The sequence below is a fragment of the Neomonachus schauinslandi genome, chromosome 5 (genome assembly GCF_002201575.2).
Source record: "Neomonachus schauinslandi chromosome 5, ASM220157v2, whole genome shotgun sequence".
NCBI classification, from domain to species: domain Eukaryota; kingdom Metazoa; phylum Chordata; class Mammalia; order Carnivora; family Phocidae; genus Neomonachus; species Neomonachus schauinslandi.
This window is the reverse complement of record NC_058407.1, coordinates 11975959-11996903: the sequence shown is the minus strand read 5'-3', so window position 1 is coordinate 11996903 and position 20945 is coordinate 11975959. Positions and strand designations below refer to the sequence as shown.

Sequence of the window (20945 nt, the reverse complement as noted above, 5' to 3'; positions counted from 1 at the left end):
ACCACTCACTTTGCAGGGCGGTTGAGAGGAGAAGTAACACCGTGGGGACAGGGCAGCTCTTCACCACTCGGAGCAGAAAGTGTGAGCTTGGGAGGAGAGGGTGGACCGGGCGCCGAGAAAGGGGGTCAGTGCAGAGAGGAGGGCTGAGGTCCCTAGCAGGACGGGGGCGGGGATTAAGCCAACGGAAGTGCCCCACTCCCCCGTGGCCAGGAGGAGAAGCAGGACAGGCCCAGAGAGAAGGGGAGCGGGGCCAGGGCCCACGTGTGTTGGAGAGACTGTGGACCTGTCTCTGGGTCCAAACTGCACTCCCACCTCTGCTCAGACAGGTAGCTTCCTGCCGGGATGGGAAATTGCTTTGCCTTGGAATTTTTCTGCCTGGGGGTGTGTTTTTAGAGTCAAGTTCAGCGTTAAGAATCTCCAGTGACTGATATTCCTGAGACAGATGCGGAGGAGGCAGACCCGGATTGCATGGTCTCCAGTGGGAAGCAGGGAGGGGACGAGGAGGGACAGAGATCGCTTGCCAGATGCCCTTGCCCAACTCTGGGGCCATCCCCAGGGTCCTCGCGTGCAGCCACTGCCTCTCCTCTCCATGTTAGAGTACAAAGGTGGGGCTCACATGGGAAGGCTCAGCCCAGAAGTGCCCAGAATCCTGGAACACCAGGGTTGGGAGAGCACCCTGCTCGGCCCACCCACTGTATAAGACAGGAAGAGAGACAGGACTACCTGAGGTCACACGCTGCGTCATGCTGGAGAGTCCCCACCGAGAGCTGATCTCATCATTGTGTTCTGCTGTGGACAGAGGGAGCCAGCCACCTGCCGCCCGCCCTCAGCAAGGGGGCTGTGATCTGACAGCTCACCTTTCGGGAGTTTGCTAGACTAACAACAATGCTGAGCCATACAATAGGGAATATTATCTTCCCCATCTTCCTGATGAAGGAATCGAAGCTCAGGGGGGCTGGGTGACCTCTCCAAGGTCACAGCTGTAGTTTATGGGGACGTAGGTCATTCTGCCTCAGAAACTGTGTCCATCCTGCTAGCTAAGGAAGTCTCCAGAGGAGTGCCACCATGCTCCAACCTTAGAATTTTGCTGCCTTTGAAAGCAGCTCAAATCCCAGCAGGCCTCCGAGAATGTCACTTCTGTGTGGCAGGTGCAGACGTCTGTACCTTCCCTTGGATTTCTACTACCTCTTTTATGTCCCAGCAGTGCCCAAGTGGATCGATTTAGGTTAAAACGGTGGATTTATGTAATACCTTGTGATGCCGGGAACAAGTTCAGGCTCGTGGTTGCAGATCTGGGTTTGAGTCCTGTCTTTGCCTCCCAGTTCGGAGTGACTTTACTTAGGTCAATTACAAAATGTGGGTTTTTTTTTTTTTTTTTGACCAAATAATCAAAAGTCCAAGTTACAAAAGTCAAAAGCGTACAAACTGAAAAACAAATCTCTCTCCCAGCCTGTTCCCTAGCCCCTCAGTTTCCCTTCCCAGAGGCCATCACTTATCATTTCCCTGCATCTTCTACAGATGCTCAATAAATGTGCAGGCATTTTGTGCTCGATCGTAAGGATAAAGCTACTTTAAGAAGAGAGGCCTCAGTGAACACCTAGGTTTCAGCGTAATGGGAAGACAAAAGCATTGTAAGACTTTGATCTGCGTTCTGTTGTCCCTCCTGGCCTTCTGCTTCCTGAGAGCAAAGGTGGGAAGGAGGAAGCATTTAGAGTCAAAGGGTCAAAATGCCTGTGATTTACCCTCACATGGGTCAGCAAAAACATTAATGGTGGTAATACAGTTAATAATAAGGAGCAACGAAACATTAACCAATGAGGATTCTCGGGCAATGACGCACAAGGATTTGTGGTACCATTCTTTCAACTTTTCTGCAAGCTTGAACAGGTTTTCCAAATGAAAATTTGGGGGAAAAACAAGAAATGACTTAGGAAGCCAGAAAGTCTACATCCGGGCAGCAAAAAGCAGGAGTGGAATAATAGCCTGAGTGGTTAGGAGCTGCTCAGGGTGGGCGGGACATGCCAGGAAGGCTGTGGGGTGGGGGCCAGCTAGGAGGCCAGCCAGCCCAGTGCTGAACCCATCTTCAGTGAACCCATCTCTAGCTCCCTAAGTGCAGCCAGGGGGGCAGGCAGAACAGGGTCATGTTACATTTTTAATGAGCATTTCCCACTTTCTAATGATGTTCGTTGGCCATTGTCTCTGAATGCCTGTTCATGCCTTGTGTTCATCTTTCTATTAGGTTGTTTGTTTTTTCCTTAAGGATTGGGGAATCCCTTCCACATTCTAGATAATAATCCTATGTAATTTATGTGTTGAAAATATCTTCACCTAGTTTGTGGGGAGTTTGGTTTTGTTTATTTCACTCCTGTCGTGGTATCTTTTGATGATTTTTTAATGCAGTGAGATTTATGAATCTTCTTTCTTGAATTGTTTGTGCCTTTTATGTTTTAAGAAATCCTTCCCTGGGGTGCCTGGGTTGGCTCAGTTGGTTAGCATCCAACTCTTGATTTCAGCTCAGGTCATGATCTCAGGGTTGTGAGATAGAACCCTGCATCAGGCTCTGTACTCAGTGGGGAGTCTGCTTGAGATTCTCTCTCTTCCTCTCCCTCTGCCCATCCTCACGCTCACTCTCTCTCTCTCTCAAATAAATAAATAAATCTTTTTTAAAAAGAAGGAAAGAAAGAAATCCTTCCCTGCTGCTAGGTCATAGAGATAGTATCCTATTTTTTTTCTAAAAGTCTTAAAGTTTTGCCTTTCATATTTACATCTGGAGTTGATTTTGTTAAGGTGTGAGGTAGGGATCTGTTCTCACTTTTAAAAAAAGATTTTATTTATTAATTTGAGAGAGAGAGAGTGCATGGGCACGTGCACGAGTTGGGGGAGGGGCAGAGGAAGGGAGAGAAGGAGAGAATCAGACTCTGCTGAGCACAGAGTCCAACATGGGGTTTGGTCTCATGACCCTGAGATCACGACCTGACCTGAAATCAAGAGTCAGATGCCCAACCGACTGAGCCACCCAGGTGCCCCTTTTGTTCTTTTTTTTTTCCCCCTTTGGCTACTCACTGTTGTTTGCAGACCTGCTGGAAAATAGACTCAGGCTGGAGATACCAACCCAGGGCAGGCTCCAGCACAGGGCTCCAGCAACGAGGAGAGGGAGAACCCCTAAGAAGTGGTCCCGGTGCAAAGGCCAATGTCGGCACCTTCCCACCATACACAAAAACAGTAGGTCTTACTAAGCCAGAGGGAGTCTTTAGGTGAGGCTACAGGGAGGGAGGGGGGCCTTAGTGAAGAACGGAAGACCCACTCAAGAGGGAGTATAGTTTCAGTAACCAGGGTGATCCTCTAGTGGCCCTACAGACAGTCAAGGTATTGAGGAATTAAGCTGCTCTCTGGAGGGAGCCAGGAGTCAGGCTGAACAATACGGGTCTGAGCAGAAACTCCAGCCCTCTCTTGCCTTCTCCTGCTCCAGCTGAGCTCTGCCTAGACTTAGGGGGCCCTCGGCTTCAGCAAAGCCCTCACCTTGCCCTGGGCCTGAGCTCACCTAGGCTGCAGGGTAGCCGTAAACACAGAGGGCTGTGTGATGGGAAGAGGAGGCCAGAGACACACCAGTGGGAGGGGGCCCGTCACCGCCGGCAGAAGGAAGCCCAGACCTCCCGCTGCACGTGGCAGGAGACCACACTGCCCTGTGTTAGCCTTAGTGCTGCCCTCCTAGTGCAATGACCTTGGGGAGCCAACAGCACCTCTGGGCTACCCTGCAAAGGGGACTCTAATGGGGATCTACCCAAGCAGGTTATTGTGAGGCCTGGGGATAATGAGGCAAACAGTTGGTACTCAATACACGAATAAAATTTATCATTTGCATGGAGCTACAGTGCTGATAATCAAGCCCATGACGATTTTCCCACAACCTGTTTTTGCCGCCTTATTTCCTATGACTCCATCCATTTCTGCTAGACCGAGTCTCTCCTGTGTGTCGTGACCATCTCTCTTGGGGTCTGGTTAAATACACAATGGCCCATCCATTGCATGGAACACCACATAGTCATTGTAAGGAAGAGGACACATCTGAACCAACTGATCAAAAACATTGTCCAGATATACTGCTAATCAGATAAGGCAAGATCAGAACCTGTGTAAAGCAGGATGCTTTGATGCCGTACTTGAAAGCATATTTCTCAACACACACAGTTGCACACACATATATGTGCTGGTATATGCACGGATCATCTCCTATAACACACAGTCCTCTGGGGAAAGGGACCGGTGGAGCAGGCCGGCTTTGGCTTTTCTTTTTCCTCTTTCTGTGCAATTTGCATTCCCTACCAACACGGATTTGGAGCAGCTCTGCAGGGGCCTAGGGTCACTTTTCATGCATGGGCTCCACATCATCACCCCCCCCGCCCCAGCAAGCTCCACTGCCATCCCCACCTTACAAGCGAATGAAGCAAGGCACAGAGAGATTAAGTAACTCACTGAAAGACACACAGCAAAGAAGGAGTGGAGCTGGGATTCAAATTTGGACAGTGAAGTTCCAGAGTCCCCCTTGCTAGGTGACACTGTCTCTTAATGTATTCTTCCTTATCTGTTTGAAAAAATTCACACCAATTTTCTGTTTCAGGCCATTTTTAAACTTTTTTTTTTTAAGAGAGTGTGCACAAGCCTGTGCGTGAGTTGGGGGCCAGGGCAGAGGGAGAGAGAGAATCTTCGGCAGGCTCCATGCCCAGTGCGGAGCCCGACAGGGGCCTCAATCTCACAACCCGGAGATCATGACCTGAGCCGAAATCAAGAGTCAGATGCTTAACTGACTGTGCCACCCAAGTGCCTCTCAGGCCATTTTTTAATTCTTGTGTGTACGTGTGTGTGTGTGTGTGTGTGTGTTTTAAAAAGAAACAGCAATGCCTATGATGAACTGTTCCATAATCTGTATTTTTTTTAACTCCGGTTAATATACAGCGTTATATTATTTTCAGGTGTACAATATAGCACATAATCTGTAATTCTTATCATCTGTTGGCTGTTTTCAGCCCTCCCTGACCACAGCCTGATGGGAGGCGCAGGTGAGGGAAGAACATGACTTTGGGAGTCAGGTGATGCCCATCCTCCTCTCAGCTCTGCCTGAATTGCGGCACGATCGTGGCCAGGCCCCTTCCCCTCCCTGGCCTCAGCCTCCATCTGTAGAGCTAGGATGACCCTGGAGCCAGTGACCTCCATGGGCCCTCCTGCTCAAGGATTCTCTGGCTCTCACTGGTCTATTTTTGCCTGACACCTCTCCCAGGGGCCTGTGGGCCTGAGCTAGTTTCCCTGGCTGGCCCCGATCCAGGCAGCTCAGGTGGAGAGCGCCAAGCTAATGAGGCCAAGGTCATGGGCCAGTTAGCGGCTCTTGGAGAAAACCGAGGCTCTGTGGCCAGACCGCAGCTCCCCTATCAGTCACTGGGCTCAGGCACAGGCGGGCCCTGGGGGAAGATGAGAACGAAGCTGGCTCCTGCAAGTCATCACTACCAGTAGGAGCCACTGGGAGCCCAGGGCCTGGTCACCTTTTGTGACTGCAGTTCAGTGTGCGTGTCTCCTAATCACACTGACAAGCCGGGAGTGTATGGGGTGGGGGCGGGGAGAAGACCAGATGGTTTGTCGAGTGCACCTCCTCCCTGCAAGCGGACCCACACCAGGTCAAGCCAAGAAGATGAGAACCAAGATGAGCCTCCCCAGGGCTACCTACTGCGGGGCTTCCCTTTCCTTTTCTGTGGGAGTCAGGCCCATGCCTCCTAATCAGAGGCGAGGTGGGGAAGGGCTTCCTCTTGTGTTATTACCTGCTGCCGAGCACGAGCCGTGTCTGTTTTGTTCACTGCAGCCTCCCTGGCGCCTAGATCAGTGCCTGGCGTGCATGCAGTAAAAACTCAATATATATTGTTTGAGTAAATCAAGTCCCCTTTGTGCCAGGGAGAGGCTGTGGGCTGCACAGGCCACAGGAAGGACACAGCATCACCAATGGGCTCTACTTGGTTGTTTCCAACGAGTACGGGCAAGCTTCTGACTCAGAGGAAAACTGTGTAAAGGCTCTAGGAAAAAAGAATAATTCCTTTATAGTGTGCCACCACCCCCTAATTTGAACATTTTGCAAATTTGAGTTTTCTTATTCCAGATTTTTCATTTCAGTTCACTGAATATTATTAAATGACGATTATATTATTAATTTTTAAAGGATTTTTTATTTGAGAGAGAGAGGGCATGAGTGGGGGGGATGGTGGGGGCAGAGGGAGAAACAGACTCCCCATTGAGCAGGAAGCCTGATACAGGGCTCAATCCCAGGACCCCACGATCATGACCTAAGCCGAAGGCAGATGCTTAACCAACTAAGCCACCCAGGCATCTCTTATTAATCTTTAATTGCGTTCTTACCATCAGCTGGGCTTTGGGCTAAACACCTAACAAGGATTGATTCATTCACTTTTCATAATAACTGTATAAGATGGGCATTATTCCCACTTTACAGATGAAAAACTGAGGCAGACAGAAGTTAAGTAATTTGCTAAAACTCACATGGACAGTAAGTTCTGGAGCTAGGAGTCAAAGTCCAGAGCCCACGCTCTTAATCACAACTAATCCTACTCTTCAGAATCCCCTTTGCGTGCAAATATCTGTCCATGAGGTGCCAGTGCTTAAAAAATGAAAGAGCCCTTCAACAGGTAAATGGTAAACGAACTGGCAATCCACACCCCGAATACTGCTCAGCAATCAAAAGGAGCAGACGACTGATACGAGCAGCAAACTGAACGACATCCCGGAGAATCGTGCTGAATATAAAAAGGCAATCCCCAGAAGTTTCATACTGTGTGGTTCCATTTATATAACAGTCTTGCAAGGGCAAAATTCTAGAAATGAAGAATAGATTAGCAATGTCAAGGCTAGAGGAGGGGCGGAGGAGGGAGGGGAAGTGGGTGTGGCTATAAAAGGGCAACAGGAGGGATCCTTGTGGGATTGGAAGTGTTCTGTATCTTGACTATGGCAATATCAATATCCTGGTTGGGATATTGAAGAGGAGGAAAAGAAGCCTCCTTTGCTACAAGAAAATACAGGTAGGGGCGTCTGGGTGGCTCAGTCGTTAAAGCATCTGCCTTCGGCTCAGGTCATGATCCCAGGGTCCTGGGATCGAGTCCCGCGTCTTGCTCCCTGCTCAGCGGGGAGCCTGCTTCTCCCTCTCCCACTCCCCCTGCTTGTGTTCCCTCTCTCGCTGTGTCTCTCTCTGTCAAATAAATAAATAAAATCTTTTTAAAAAAGAAAATACAGCTAGCAGACTATAACTTCAAAGTAGAAACCTGGCTGGTTGTCTGCTAAATCTGTGAGTGTGCTTGCATTTATAGCATTTAAATGTTTAATTTATTTGGGCACCTGGGTGGTGCAGTCGGTTAAGCATCGGACTCTTAATTTTGGCTCAGGTCACGATCTCAGGGTCATGAGACCAGGCTCCACACCAGGCATAGAGCTGGCTCAAGATTCTCTCTCTCCCTCTCCCTCTGCACTCCCCTCTCAAAAAAAAAAAAAAAAAGTCCATGAGCTATCTCTGTATTATTTTGTACACCTCTAAAATAAAAGGTTTAGGGACACCTGGGTTGCTCAATGCTCAATTGGTTAAGCATCTGCCTTCAGCCCAGGTCATGATCTCGGGGTCCTGGGATCGAGCCCCACATCAGGCTCCCTGCTCTGAGGGAAGCCTGCTTCTCCCTCTCCCTCTGCCTGCAGCTCCCCCTGCGTGTGCTCTCTCTCTCTCTGTCAAATAAATAAAAAATTTTTTAAATCTTAAAAAAAAGTACAATCTTTACAGCGACCTATGGGGAACATACTCATTAGCTCCAATTTACAAGGGAAACAAGGCACAGAGAGGTGAAGTAACTTGCCCAAAGTCACACAGCTAGGAGGTGGCAGAGCCTATAAATTGCACTCTCTCTCTGCCTAATAAATAAAATCTTTCAAAAGTAAAATAAAATCAAACGTTTAATTTTTAAAAAAAGAATGCAGCCTGTTCCTGCCTTTGAGGAGCTCATGTCTAGAGTCTCAGACCCCACCTCGCATGCCCAGGTCACTTCCATATGCCAACGCCAGCTATTTCCTAACTTGTATGGAAACGTTTTAAATGATGGACAAAATTCTCCTCTTAAAATTTGTCTTCAACCCTCAGTGCCTGCCGCCGCTTATCTGGTAGGGAGCCCAATCAGAGGAGAAAACAAATGGAGACCCCCTTGTCAAACATCACACCGGAGAGCCAGCGGCTTTGCTCAGACGTCAAGATCATCTTTCATGTCCAATTTAGTAAAAAGGCAGATGTTCATGTTTTTCCTGTTAAGAGATCGTTTCTTTTAAAAATGCATGGTGTTTTTTTTTTCTTGATAGGACTAGTCTGCTTTATATATATACTTCATATACTTTCCACATATATACGGTGGAAAGACTGAGGGTTATGGGGTCAGAGGACCCTGCATTTCATCTCAATTCTCCCACTTATAGCTATGGTCTTGACCTTCAGTCAAGAGTCTGAGTCCCTTGATCTCTATGACGAGACTAATCATACTCAACAGGCCAACAGTTCCGAATTCTAGGGCTATGGTGGGGATTTGTGAGACATTTGCCATAGAACCTAGCATAATATGTGAGCGGTAGTAAGTGCTCACTAAGTGATATTCAGTGGTGTTAATTACAATTCTAGTTTATGTAAGAAATTAAAGATACGCACTTTTCACAGTGCTGTACAGACTGCACCACGATTTCCAGGGGCTTTGTTGTATCAGCCAGGATAGCGGAGTTGATCCTCCAGCAACGATCCCCAAACCTCAAGGGTTTACAGCAACAGTTTACTTTTATTTATTTATTTTTTTAAGTAGGCTCCATGCCCAGCACGGAAGCAGACACGGGGCTTGAAGTCGTGACCCTGAGATCAAGACCTGAGCTGAGATCAAGAGTCGGATGCTTAAGCAACTGAGCCACCCAGGCGCCCCTACAGGGTTTACTTCTTGCTCATGCCACATGTCCATCATGGGTCAGGTGTAGACTGCTGCTGTGATCTTTCCTCCTGGGCCCAGAAGAAGGGAGCAGCCAGTCTCTGGAACACTGCTCGTTGTCATGGGAAAGGAAACAGTTCTTAGATCAACATTAGATACCATGGCTTAGAAATGACACCCATTATTTCCATTCAGAACACATTGGTCAGAACAGGTTACACATTCCCACCCCACCATCAGGAGGACAGGAAGAATAAATCTACCTGGCGCCTGGAAGGGAGAAAACCAGAGAATGTAGCCAATAGGCCTATGGACTACCACACCACATTTGAGAATCACCACCTCGCCCAGAGGGATGACTAGACAGTCGGGGGGAGGGGGATTGAGGAGGCAGAGGGGGACAGAGAGGACAAGGAGGGCCCCTAGGGACTGCAGTCTTAGGTCAATGTGCAGGGCTGAGGCCAGAAGAGTGCTGAGCCCCTTTTTCCTCTGGACCCGAGAGACAGAGCCTGGACCATTTGGTTCTGCAGGCAAACAAGCCAGCCCTGCTAGTTGGTAGGAGTCGGGCTCTCGCGTGGGCGACGAGGCTGGGCGTAGCCTGTTTCCCTGGCCCTCCAGTTCATGGGCAAAACAGTCACAAAGCAGGATCTCTTCAGCTTCGCCCCTCCTGCCCTGTTGGATCCCAGAGCCTATTCTTCTGATAGTTTGGCAGTCAGCGTCTCTGGTGTGCTCTTTCCGTGCCCCCCGTGCCAGCCCCCGGCCCTTCCCTGCTCTGGCTCAAGCCTCTCCTGTCACTGCTGCCGTCAAAGTTCCCCTGGGCTGCAGCTCCCACAGCAGCCGTGCCTGGGCGGACAGTGCCACCTTCCGTCCTTCGGAAGCTGCTGGTGGCTTTCTTGTGCCCCCAGTGCCCCAGATCTCGTGCGGCGGCCCTTGACAGAAGATTCAGCAAGACTCCAGGTACAGGGGAGCCTGAGGGACCAATGCTGGGCTTCTTGCAGATTCTGGGCCTCAGGCCCTCCTTTGTGTCCCTCCCAGCCACAGGCTTTTGCAGGTGCGGGGCCTCTGCCTTGATACTCTTACTACCACCTCCTTCCCCATCGTCCTCAACTCTTGTCTCCTCAGACCAAGTCAAGGCGCCAGTATAAGACCCCCCCCTCCCCACGTTGAATCGGCAGCTAATGATGGCCAGCCCAGGAGAAGAGACCCACTGGTCCAGAGCATTTCCAAACAGCAAACAAATTCTTCCTATTGCTCATGTGAATTCATACCTTGCCCCTGGTCAGCTGCTCACACATCCTTTGTGACCTTCAGGGGAGGGATGCAGGCCTGTCAGACCCATTGGCCTCCGTGAGGAAATTTCTGGGGGTTTCCAGTCTGCCCCAATGAGCTGGTGTGGCTAAATGTACATGTGGACCCAAGTGGCTAGGAAAGGAGCCTTCTTTGTTCTCCACTCGCCGTGGCTGAACACCTTCCTTAGACCAAGGAGAGCAGACATCTCCTTGCCAGTGGAATTCTGGTCCTCACCGGAGGCCAGGGAGGGCAAAGCCAATGTTCCAGGCAGGGCCATTTCCGCAGAGGCCCATCCTCCCAGCGCTGCCTCCAACGTATGAAAGAATATCAAGGAGACTCGGTAGCAGTACACCTGTCAGGAACAGGCAGGTAAATTAGGATCCACTCTTACCAGGGATGCTAATGCCCAGAGAAAACACATGCCCACAGCTGCTGTCTTCTGGGGCCACCAGGCCATGCGCCCAGTGGTCCGGGCTCCCATGCACAGCACTGCCCCTTCTGGGAGGAAGTCAGATTTGAATCCAGTTCAAATCCAGGCTCTGCTACCTTGCACCAGTTACCTAAACTTCCTGTGCCTCGGTTTCTCCATTTGTCAAAGGGGGAGGGGGGTCATGTAATAATTCTGTTTGCAAAGGGTTATTTCAGGGAAGAGGTGAGAGGCCATGCTCCTCCTCCCCCTGACCCCAGGCCCACAGGATCGCTGACCAGGGAGGCCTGGCTGTTATCACACCTGTAGATTCCAGAGTCATAACCACACCCTCCCACTAGTATCCAAGATATATCTGAAAAGGAAACAGATCACACAGAAGAAGTAAGGTGGCCGGGCACCACCCTCAGCCTCAGCCCCAGCTCTCGGCTGGCCAACTCAGAGGAGGCCCACGTCCAGACCTGCTGGGGCCTCCTCCGGTCACAGGGGCCGCGGAACTAACTGGCTGGTGGCCTGCGTTACTTCTCCACTCCGTGTGCATCTCCTGGCCCCCCCCTGCTGCAGCCGCACACCCAGGGCATCCAGCCCTGAGCGTGTGGCCTGGAGGACAGGGGGCGCGGAGAGTACAGTACGTGACTTCTGCTGTCGTTGCTTTTGTTTTTCCTCAAGTACCTCTGTAGAACGATGTCAGTATAAGGCACCTTTCTCCAGCACATTACCGTTTTTGAAACAAATCTGGGGCAAGTTTCCCCACAATCCAACAGAAAGACTTAGCAAATGCTGACAATCCGCAGGACACACAGGACCACCTTTTTCTTCTCCCATCGCCCCCAGACCCAAACTGCTTCCAGGTGCCCCCACTCTGTGCGGGGGCCAGGGCTGGTTTAGCGCCTCCAAGAACCTTTGAGATTTCCATGACATTAACCCTTAAGGGGTTAACGACATAAGGCTGAGGAGGAAGCTGTTAAGTCATTTCCCACTGTATTGCAATGATGCGTTAATCAAGAAGGCTACACCTGGATCTGATTTTCTCTCTTTCTTTTAGAGAGAAAGAGAGAGGGCGAGAGCACGCACGCAAGCTGGGGGGGAGGGGCAGAGGCAGAAGGAGAGAGAGAATCTTAAGCAGGTTCCATACTCAGCATGGAGTCAGATGCAGGGCTCAATCTCATGACCTGAGGTGATAGCAAGAGTCAGACGCTCAAATGACTGAGCCACCCAGGTGCCCCAGATCTGATTTTCATTTTGATGAAAATAGTCTCTATTAATAGCAAAAGCTCCACAGGACTTACCTCTTGAAGGAAGGATCAGAAACCACAGGGCTTGGGGCGCCTGGGTGGCTCAGTCGTAAAGCGTCTGTCTTCGACTCAGGTCATGATCCCAGAGTCCTGGGATCGAGCCCTGCATTGGGCTCCCTGCTCAGTGGGGAGCCTGCTTCTCCCTCTCCCACTCCCCCTGCTTGTGTTCCCTCTCTCGCTGTGTCTCTCTCTGTCAAATAAATCTTAAAAAAAAAAAAAAAAAGAAAGAAAGAAAGAAACCACAGGGCTTGAGGCTGCCAAGCATTGACCGGCTGTGATGACAGGTACCCATGATGGTGGAGGTTTTACTGGGGAGGGATTTTCATCAGGATCATTATGGTTTGGGCTAGTGTTCCAGTTACAAAGTCCCACAGGTTTTGAGGGGTCTTTCTCAACCTAGCTTTTTCATAAGCCCTCTTAGTTGTGGTTCAGGATCTTACAACACACAATGACAGAAACACCTGTCCTGATTGTTGTGCTGAATGCCTCCAGGTGTTAGTTCATGACATTGCTTCTAACAGGACACTTGATTACATCACCTGGAAAGATCTAGGTCATCCTCCAAAGCCTAACCTCCTTGGAGGAACTCTCCAGAATCCTCTGTGGCAGAGTTGACTGTCACCAGCTCCTTGCTTCCATGATACCTGTGGGTGCTTAAATATAGCCTCTTGCCTCCTTCCTTGTCTGTCTCCTTCTGCTAGACTCTGGTGGACCAGACTGTGGTTTTCCCTAATATATTCATGTCCTCAGTGTCCTAGGCTAGGCCTAGACTCGAGTAGTCAGAGGTGAACAGTTTTTAAAAAGAAGTGGAAATTAAAAAGCATGAGTTGGGGGTGCCTGGGTGGCTCAGTCGGTTAAGTGTCTGCCTTCGGCTCAGGTCACGGTCCCGGAGTCCTGGGATCAAGCCCCACATCAGGCTCGCTGTTCAGCAGGGAGCCTGCTTCTCCCTCTCCCTCTGCCTGACACTCTGCCTACTTGTGATCTCTCTCTCTGTCAAATAAATAAATAAAATCTTTAAAAAAAAAAAAAAAGCATGAGTTGGTGGCCACGATGTTTGGATGGACACAAAAGGCCGTGGGAGCCTGTTTTCAGAAACCTGGATTTTCCACCGCAGCTTATCTCTGCTTGACTTCACATCCTTTCTCTTGAAACAGAGGGAGCTGGGAGTGGCAAGTATTACAGTAACTTGGAAAGGACGCAGGAAGGAAAGCAAATCCCATTTCTGTCCAATGGCTGTGGAGAATAGCAGCTGTTGAAGGCTTCGTGGACAAAGGTCTTTACAAGCAGTTTTGAACTTAATTCTGACATCCACTCCACATTTTATAAATGAAGAAATCAAGGCTCAGAGAGGAGAACCAATTACCCGAGATCTCAGAGATAGTGAGAGACGTAAAAATCCAGGGCTGACTCCAAAGCTGCTAGTCTTTATTCTGGTTTATCTCCAAGGGGAAGTGGATGGGAGTGGTGCTAGAATAGAGAGGTTCAAGTTCACTCTCACCATAAGAGCCTGTTTTGCTAGGATAAACATCATGGGGCAATCTCAACTCTTAATAGCCTGTGAAGAGACTGAAGAGAGATGAATGTTATTACATCAGAAGAGCACAGTGCTGTTTGCACTTTATTTACTTCTTTATCATGTACTTCTGAGTAAGGACAGAATTATCTCTTTATGTATAGAGGAGGCTGAGGCAAAAGCAGGGGCAGTGACTTGCTCTACATCACACAGCAAGTCCTTAAAGGACCTAAAGCTCAAAAATAATTTCAATTAAGTTCCTAACAAACGGACTCTCCTGCAGATAACAACCATACACTCTGGACAGAGAATAAAACAACCACTTCAGGGCTCAGTAGAATGAACAAAAAGCAGGAAGGTTTTGAGGGGAGTCAATATGGATTAAGTGATGGGCAAAGAGTGAGTTCTCCATTTTTGCAGCTTTCCCTTGAAAGCAGATATAATTGTGGCACAAATCAATGTGGTTAAAACTCTGATAGAAAGCCTGCCATCTTTCTGGAAAAAACTGGAAACCAGAGGACAGAGCCCAGGGCAACCATGAATGCTGAAGAGTACCAGCAAATTGTTAAAGGAGAAAGCCAAAGAAGGGAAAAATAGTAGACTTATGTCCAATCATATGAATAACTACACTAAATGTTAATGAACTAAATACTCCAATAAAAGTCAGAGATTATCAGAATAGATGGGAAAGCAACATGCAACCATATGCTGTCTACAAGAGACATGTAAAGATTATAAACAAACATATGTAAATATTAAATATAAAGACACAGATGGGTTGAAAGTAAATGGGTGGAAAAATATATACTATGCCAACTGCCACCATAAGAAAGCAGGGATGGCCCTCTTACTATCAGATAACATAGACTTTAAGACAAAATGTATCACCAAACATAACAAGGGACATCTCATAATGATGAAAGGGTCAATTCATTTGGGAGATATGGTAATAAAAAATGTGTACGTATCTATCAAAGAGCTTCAAAGTACATGATGCAAAAATACATACAAATAAAAGAGAGGAAGTTCCAACTCGCAGGTGGAAAATTTAACATCCTCCTTCCTAACAATTGGTAGACAAGTAAATAAATCGGTAAAGTCATAGAGAATCTGAACAACACTATTAATTATTTTGAGCTAAGTGATATTTATAGAACCCTGCACACAACTGCTGAATACACATTCTTTTCTGGGGCACATGGTATGGTCACTAAACTAGACCATTTTCTGGGCCATTAAACAAGTATCAATAAATTTAAAGGATGTATATCATGCAGACAATGTTCTCTAACCACAACGGAATTATGCTGAAAATCAATAAAAATAAGATATCTAAGAGAATCCCGAATATTTGGAAATAAAAAGATATACTTCTAAATAATCCATAGGTCAAAGAATAATTCTCAAGGGAAACTTAAAAACCAGACACTGAACTGAATTAAAATGAAGAGACAGTGTATAAAAACTGGTGGGCTGCTCCAAAAGCATTGCTTAGAGGAATATTTATAATGGTGATAGGCTCAGTAATAGCCCTCCCAAATAGGTCCATGTCTTAATCCCCAGAACCTGTGACTATCAAACAAAAGCAGGGGCAGTGACTTGACAAAATGTACTTTGCTGATGTGATGAAGTTAAGGATCCTGAATAAGGAGATTGTTTTGTATTATCCAAGTGGGCACAAAATGTAATCACAAGTGCCCTTATAAGAGGGAGGAAGGGCCTTCATTTTCATTTGAAAAGAGAAGCATTCAGGGGCACCTGTCTGGCTCAGTCGGTGGAGTGTGTGACTCTTGATCTCTGGGTTGTGAATTCAAGCCCCATGTTGGGTGTAGAGATTACTTAAAAAATAAAATAAAATCTTAAAAAAAAAGAATTCCATTTACAATAGTGCCAATAAGCATAAAATACTTAAGTGTAAGTTTAATAAAAGTGATGCAAGAGCTCTTCACCAGAAACTACAGAACATTGCTGAGAGCAGTTAGGCAAGACTTAAATGAACACAGACATATAACATGCCACGGACTGGAAGACTCAATCTTGCTACCATGTCAGTTTTCCCCAGATTGATCTGCAGAGTCAGTGTAATACCCATCCAAATCCCAGTAGACATTTTTGGTAGAAATTGAAAAGCTGATTCTAAAATGTATATGGAGATACAAATGATCTGGCATGGCCAAAGCAATTTTAAAAAGAAGAACAAAGTTGGATGTCTTACTCTACTTCATCATATGACTCGCTGTTAAGCTATAGAAAACAAGACAGTGTGGTATTAGCAAAAGGACAGACATAAATTAATGACACAGACTGGAGAATCCAGAAGTAGACCCAAATACATATGGTCAATTGATTTTCGGCAGAGGAGCCAAGACAGTTCGGTAGAGAAATTAAAGTCTCTTTAACAAATGGTACTGGGACAACTGGATATTCACATGACACAAATGATCATCAGTCTTTATCTCACATCATACACAAAACTTAACTTGAAATGGACCAAAAAGTTAAATGCAAAAGCTTTAACTTAACAACTTGTAGAAGAAAATGTAGGAGAAAGTAATTATAACTTTGGAGCGAGGCAGTGATTTCTTAGGTAAGACTCAAAAAGCATGAACCATAAAAGAAAAAAGTTGATAAATCGTTTTTATCAAAACTAAAAACTCTCATTTTTCAAAAAACATGAAGAAAGGGAAAGACAAGTCCCAAAACAGGAGAAAATATTCTCAGTACACATATCTGACAAATGACTTGTATCTAGAACATACTAAATATTCTTACAACTCAATAATAAGACTACAACTTAATTTTTAAAGGGGGGGCAATAGATTTATTTTTATTTATTTATTTGAGAGAGAGAGTACATACGCAGGGGGAGGGGCAGAGGGAGAGGAAGAGGGGAAGCAGACTCCCTGCCTGTCGCAAGGCTAGATCCCACGCCCCAAGATCATGATCTGAGCCGAAACAAAGAGTAGAACGCTTAACCGCCTGAGCAACCCAGGCTAAGTGGGCAATAGATATAAACAGACACTTCACAAAAAGTAGATACAGGAACGATTCATAAGGATATGATAAGATGACTGACATTATCATCAGGGAAATGCAAATTAAACCTTCAGGGAGACACCACTACACTCCCATGGGAATGGCTACAATGAAAGAAATGGCCAATTCCAAGTACTGGTGAGGGTACGGAGCAACCAGAACTCTCATAAATACTGGTGAGAGCGTAAGGTGTACAACCACTCTGGAAAGTTACTTGGCACGTTCTTCAAAAGGTAAGGATTCACCTACCATACCGCACAGTGCATACCCAAGAAAAATGAAAACATGCCCATGCAAGACTAGTACAGAGCAGTCTTGTTAACAATGGCTTCATATTAGAAACAACCCAGGCGCCTGGCTGGCTCAGTTGGTGGAGCATGTGACTCTTGATCCTGGGTCATGAGTTCAAGCCCCACGTTGGGTGTAGAGATTACTTAAAAATGAAATATTTTTTAAAAAAAAGAAGAGAAGAAACAATCCAAGTGTCTGTCAAGAGAATAAGGAAAATGTAGTATAGCCATACATATCACTCAGCAGTTTTAAAAAATGAACTACCAGGGAACCTGGATGGCTCAGTCGTTTGAGCATCAGACTCTTGGTTTTGGCTCAGGTTGTGACCTCAGAGTCTTGAGATCAAGCCCCGAGTCGGGCTCCATGCTCAGCAACGAGTCTGCTTCTGTCTCTCTCCCTCTCCCAATGCCCCTCCCATACCCTGCTTGTGCTCGCTCTCTCTCAATCTCTTAAAAAAAGGTGGGGGGTTCACCTGGGTGGTTTAGTTGGTCTGCCTTCAGCTCAGGTCATGATCTCAGGTCCTTCGATGTACCAGGGTCAGATGTTCCCAGCATTTGTATTCTGACAGCAAGTCCAAACTCTGTCTTTTAAACCAATCTCATTCCTTCCTGGTCCTCTGAGCAACCAGATTCCTACAATCCAGATACCTAGGGGCCTTTTAAATTCTTAGCTGCTGGATTTTTAATAATCTTACTGAGATTTTTCACTACCGGAAGCATAGTGGGGACATCATAGTATCTGAATGATTAGGGCCAGCATCCTCTCGGTTGATTCAGTGATAGAACCATCAGTCCCTGGCATCAAACATCCTGTGGCTGAGGCCAGCACAGGGAACTCTCCACATCCCTGTGTATCGTTGATGGGGGACGGATAGTTCCCGGATCCCACGGTCTTCGATCTGAGAGGTTGGCCCCACCAAGTGTCCTCCCTGCTGGAGGACATTCAAAGAATGCCAAGACCAGAATTCGGGGCGGCTGATCTATTGCTCCTAGCAATACCCCATGCTAACCATCTGAAGACTTCAAACCTCACACCCTAAGTACTCTCTGCCTCCTGTGGAACACAGCAGAGGTTTTGCAGTTCACAGTTTTGGTCTCTAACAGGATGAATAAAGGATGGTGAGAAAAATAACAAGCAGTGGAGCCGAGAATCATTCCACTCACCAAAGATGAGGAAGCCTGGATACTAAGACTACTTGCTTTGAATAGAGCCTCCAGTAAACAGCCGAGGCTCCTTTCCCTCTGGTTAGATTCCTGCCTTGGCCCCAGGCCTGGTGGCTGCAGCTTCCCCATATTATCCCTTGGTCCCCAAATCTTAGCGAGTCAGCATGCATCTTCTCAGGCTAACATGCCCTCCGATATGTGGGGGATTCTGGGTGAGGCTTGTTCCTTGAATCTCCCAAGGACCCCACCTCCCTCCTCAACTTCCCGTAATGCTCCTCAGGCACTGAAGAACAATAGGCATGTAGAAAGAAATTAAGGGCTGGATTCCTTAATGCTGGGCAAATCTCCGATGCCTCCTTCTCTTAAACCCCAGTGCAGAAAATCCCTGGGCATGAGTCCTGGGTGACAACTAGACCAGAAAGCTAAGTGAGGCTTTTCTTGCCTTCCTCCCCAGAATCTAAAGGCTGGGCTGGTGAAGCCATAAGAGAACCATTTATCCAACCAGCCACCCGACACAGATGGCTGAGAGCCCCCTCCCCACTCCCTGCGGGTACAGACCAGAAGTAGGGCAGGATGAGGGACTGGGAAGAAGGGAAGGCAGGTGGGGTCTGGGCAAGAAAGAAGGAAGAGAGAATCGCATGACTCCGTGGTGGGGAAGGGGAGGCCTTGAGGGCTTGGCAGTCTACGAGGGAGGGAGGGAGGAGGAAGTCTGCAGCTTTTGAGGCTTGGTCCTCCTGCCCACCAGAAAAACGCAGCCATCTGTCCCGTCGATCCCAGGTTCTGGACACCGGCCGAGGAACACGCCTGTGCTCAGTCTGATGACAGATGTGCGCAAGCTTCCCCTGGGAGTCCCAGTGGGACGTGCGAGGTGCTGAGGTCTGAGGAAAATAACCAGATGGGAGAGCGGGAGCCCAGTGAGCAAGCAGAAGGCGTAATAGAGGACTTGCTCCCTGAGATCCCGGAAGACAAGGCCATGGGCAAGGGAAGTCTGGCCTCCAGAGCCCAGGCAAGACCCTCAATGAACACAACAAAGACACGATGCATCAGTCCATATTTATTGAAGCAGTCTCTAGAAGACAAGATTGGGAAAGCCACACGGATCTGCAGTACACTGTCCCCCACCCCCCACCCCCAGGTGATGAGGACCGTGAGACTCAGAGAAGCGGTGTCTTTTGGTCCCATGCTGGTTGATCTCCTCGACATATGGCAAGGTTCCTTGACCTGTTGCTGGCATCTGCTTTCTCTTTTCTACTCTCCCCCATCTCCACCGCCACTTTTTTTTCAAATCAGCCACTGTTCCAACACCACCTTTAGAATTTCATAAGAGCTTCATTGGTCTCTCAGCGCACACTGACCCCAAAGAGCACCCGCAACTTGCCAAATGTTCCCCCCCGCCACACTTCTGCCATCACATTAACCCCTCCCTCACTAGGCTCAGCTACAGAAATGCCAAACTCCTCAACACCCATCCCAAAAACTTTATTTCCCCCTCTTTTCCTCTCTAATAAGGTACCTCTATGTCTTTCTTCCACACATATCTCTGCTCCCTGCCCTGCTCGGGGGTCATGGAGTCAGGCCCTCCATCACACTTTCATAGAACTTGGTGAACTTCTTCAACATTCTCTCCATTTCCCGGGCCTGCTGCCTCAGCTCTTCAGCTGACTCTGTCTTGGCCCCCTCTTGCAAGTGCCCTGACTCTTTCACAAGACTGAACACATCCATTGCAAGGAAGAGACCTGATAAGGCCCCACTCATGATCCGGGCTCATTTGGTCATTGCCAGAGCAGTGCCTTTAAAAGCTTTCTGCACCTGCCTGGCACTTTGAGCTGAGACAGGCTTACCTCTCATGAGGTGAATGGCATTGACTACTAGCTGAGGGTTAATTTTGGCTACCCTGATGGCCTGAACCTTGTTTCCAAGGTCTTGCAGGTCTTTAAGGCATTTACATGCTAAGGCAGAAATTTGGGGTTTGCTATAATTCAGAACCTTTGTAATTATGTCCTCCTCAATAAAGTCAGTTGATCTCAGGCGCCTGGCTTTGGCTTTTGCGGACAACTCGCTTGAGTATTCCACGATGCTGGTGGACACTTGGGCCACAGCAGATGCTGCTCCCAGCCCCGCTCCAACAGCTGAGAGTACCAGACTGGCCCCTGCTGTGAAAGGTGCCAGACCCAGACCAAGGATGGACAGGACACCAGACCACAGCGCCAGTGGTGCCGGCTACTATGTTGGAGATGGTGCAGTTCTTATGAACCCTGTCAACCTCATCTGCAAGCTCGTAGAGCTTTCTTATGTGCTCCTCCAACTTGGGTTTCAACTTGGGAAACTCACTCAAAAGCCTCTCCCTAGCCAGCTGGTCTTCGGCCTCTGTATACATGGCTCTTTCCAGCTTGTTCAGACCTTTACGTAGGGCATCTGCCTCCTCCCTGTAACAGTGAAGGTCAAGTGATTAAGAAAAGCTTATCTGTAAAGTGGGCTTCATTCGATCTATCCCACATAAACCACGGAACGTTTACTATAAATCAAAGGGAAAAGAGTTTTACAAACGTAAAGAATTTTCCTTGAATGTAATCAACATGAGCAATGCTCCATAACACACAATCAGGAAATAAATAAGACCATTTCATCTTATGATGCTCTTAAGTGCTGGGTATTTGATAAAGATGGCTTCCAAGTCAAGGACAGGTTCACACAGTCAGTACCACAGTGCCTGTAGATGGGGAACTCCATAGATGAACAAAGGGAAGTGGGGTTGGAGCAGAAAAACCTTCATTCGGGGAATCTTCGTGTGTACTGAAGGATGAACCATACCCACAGAGAGGTCTGCCCTTTGCCCTTAGCACTGGGAAGCGATCTTTAGGCCCCCACCTAGGATGTCAAGGGTCCTAGAACAATAGGACTGTCTTCCTTTGCCTGGGCCTTTGGCCACTCACTGGACAA

General features: G+C 47.8%; 1 pseudogene; it reads right to left on the bottom strand.

The window, feature by feature from the left end:
- Positions 1-19568: 19568 nt before the first annotated feature.
- LOC110578200 lies at positions 19569-20382 on the bottom strand (annotated as a pseudogene).
- Positions 20383-20945: the final 563 nt, after the last annotated feature.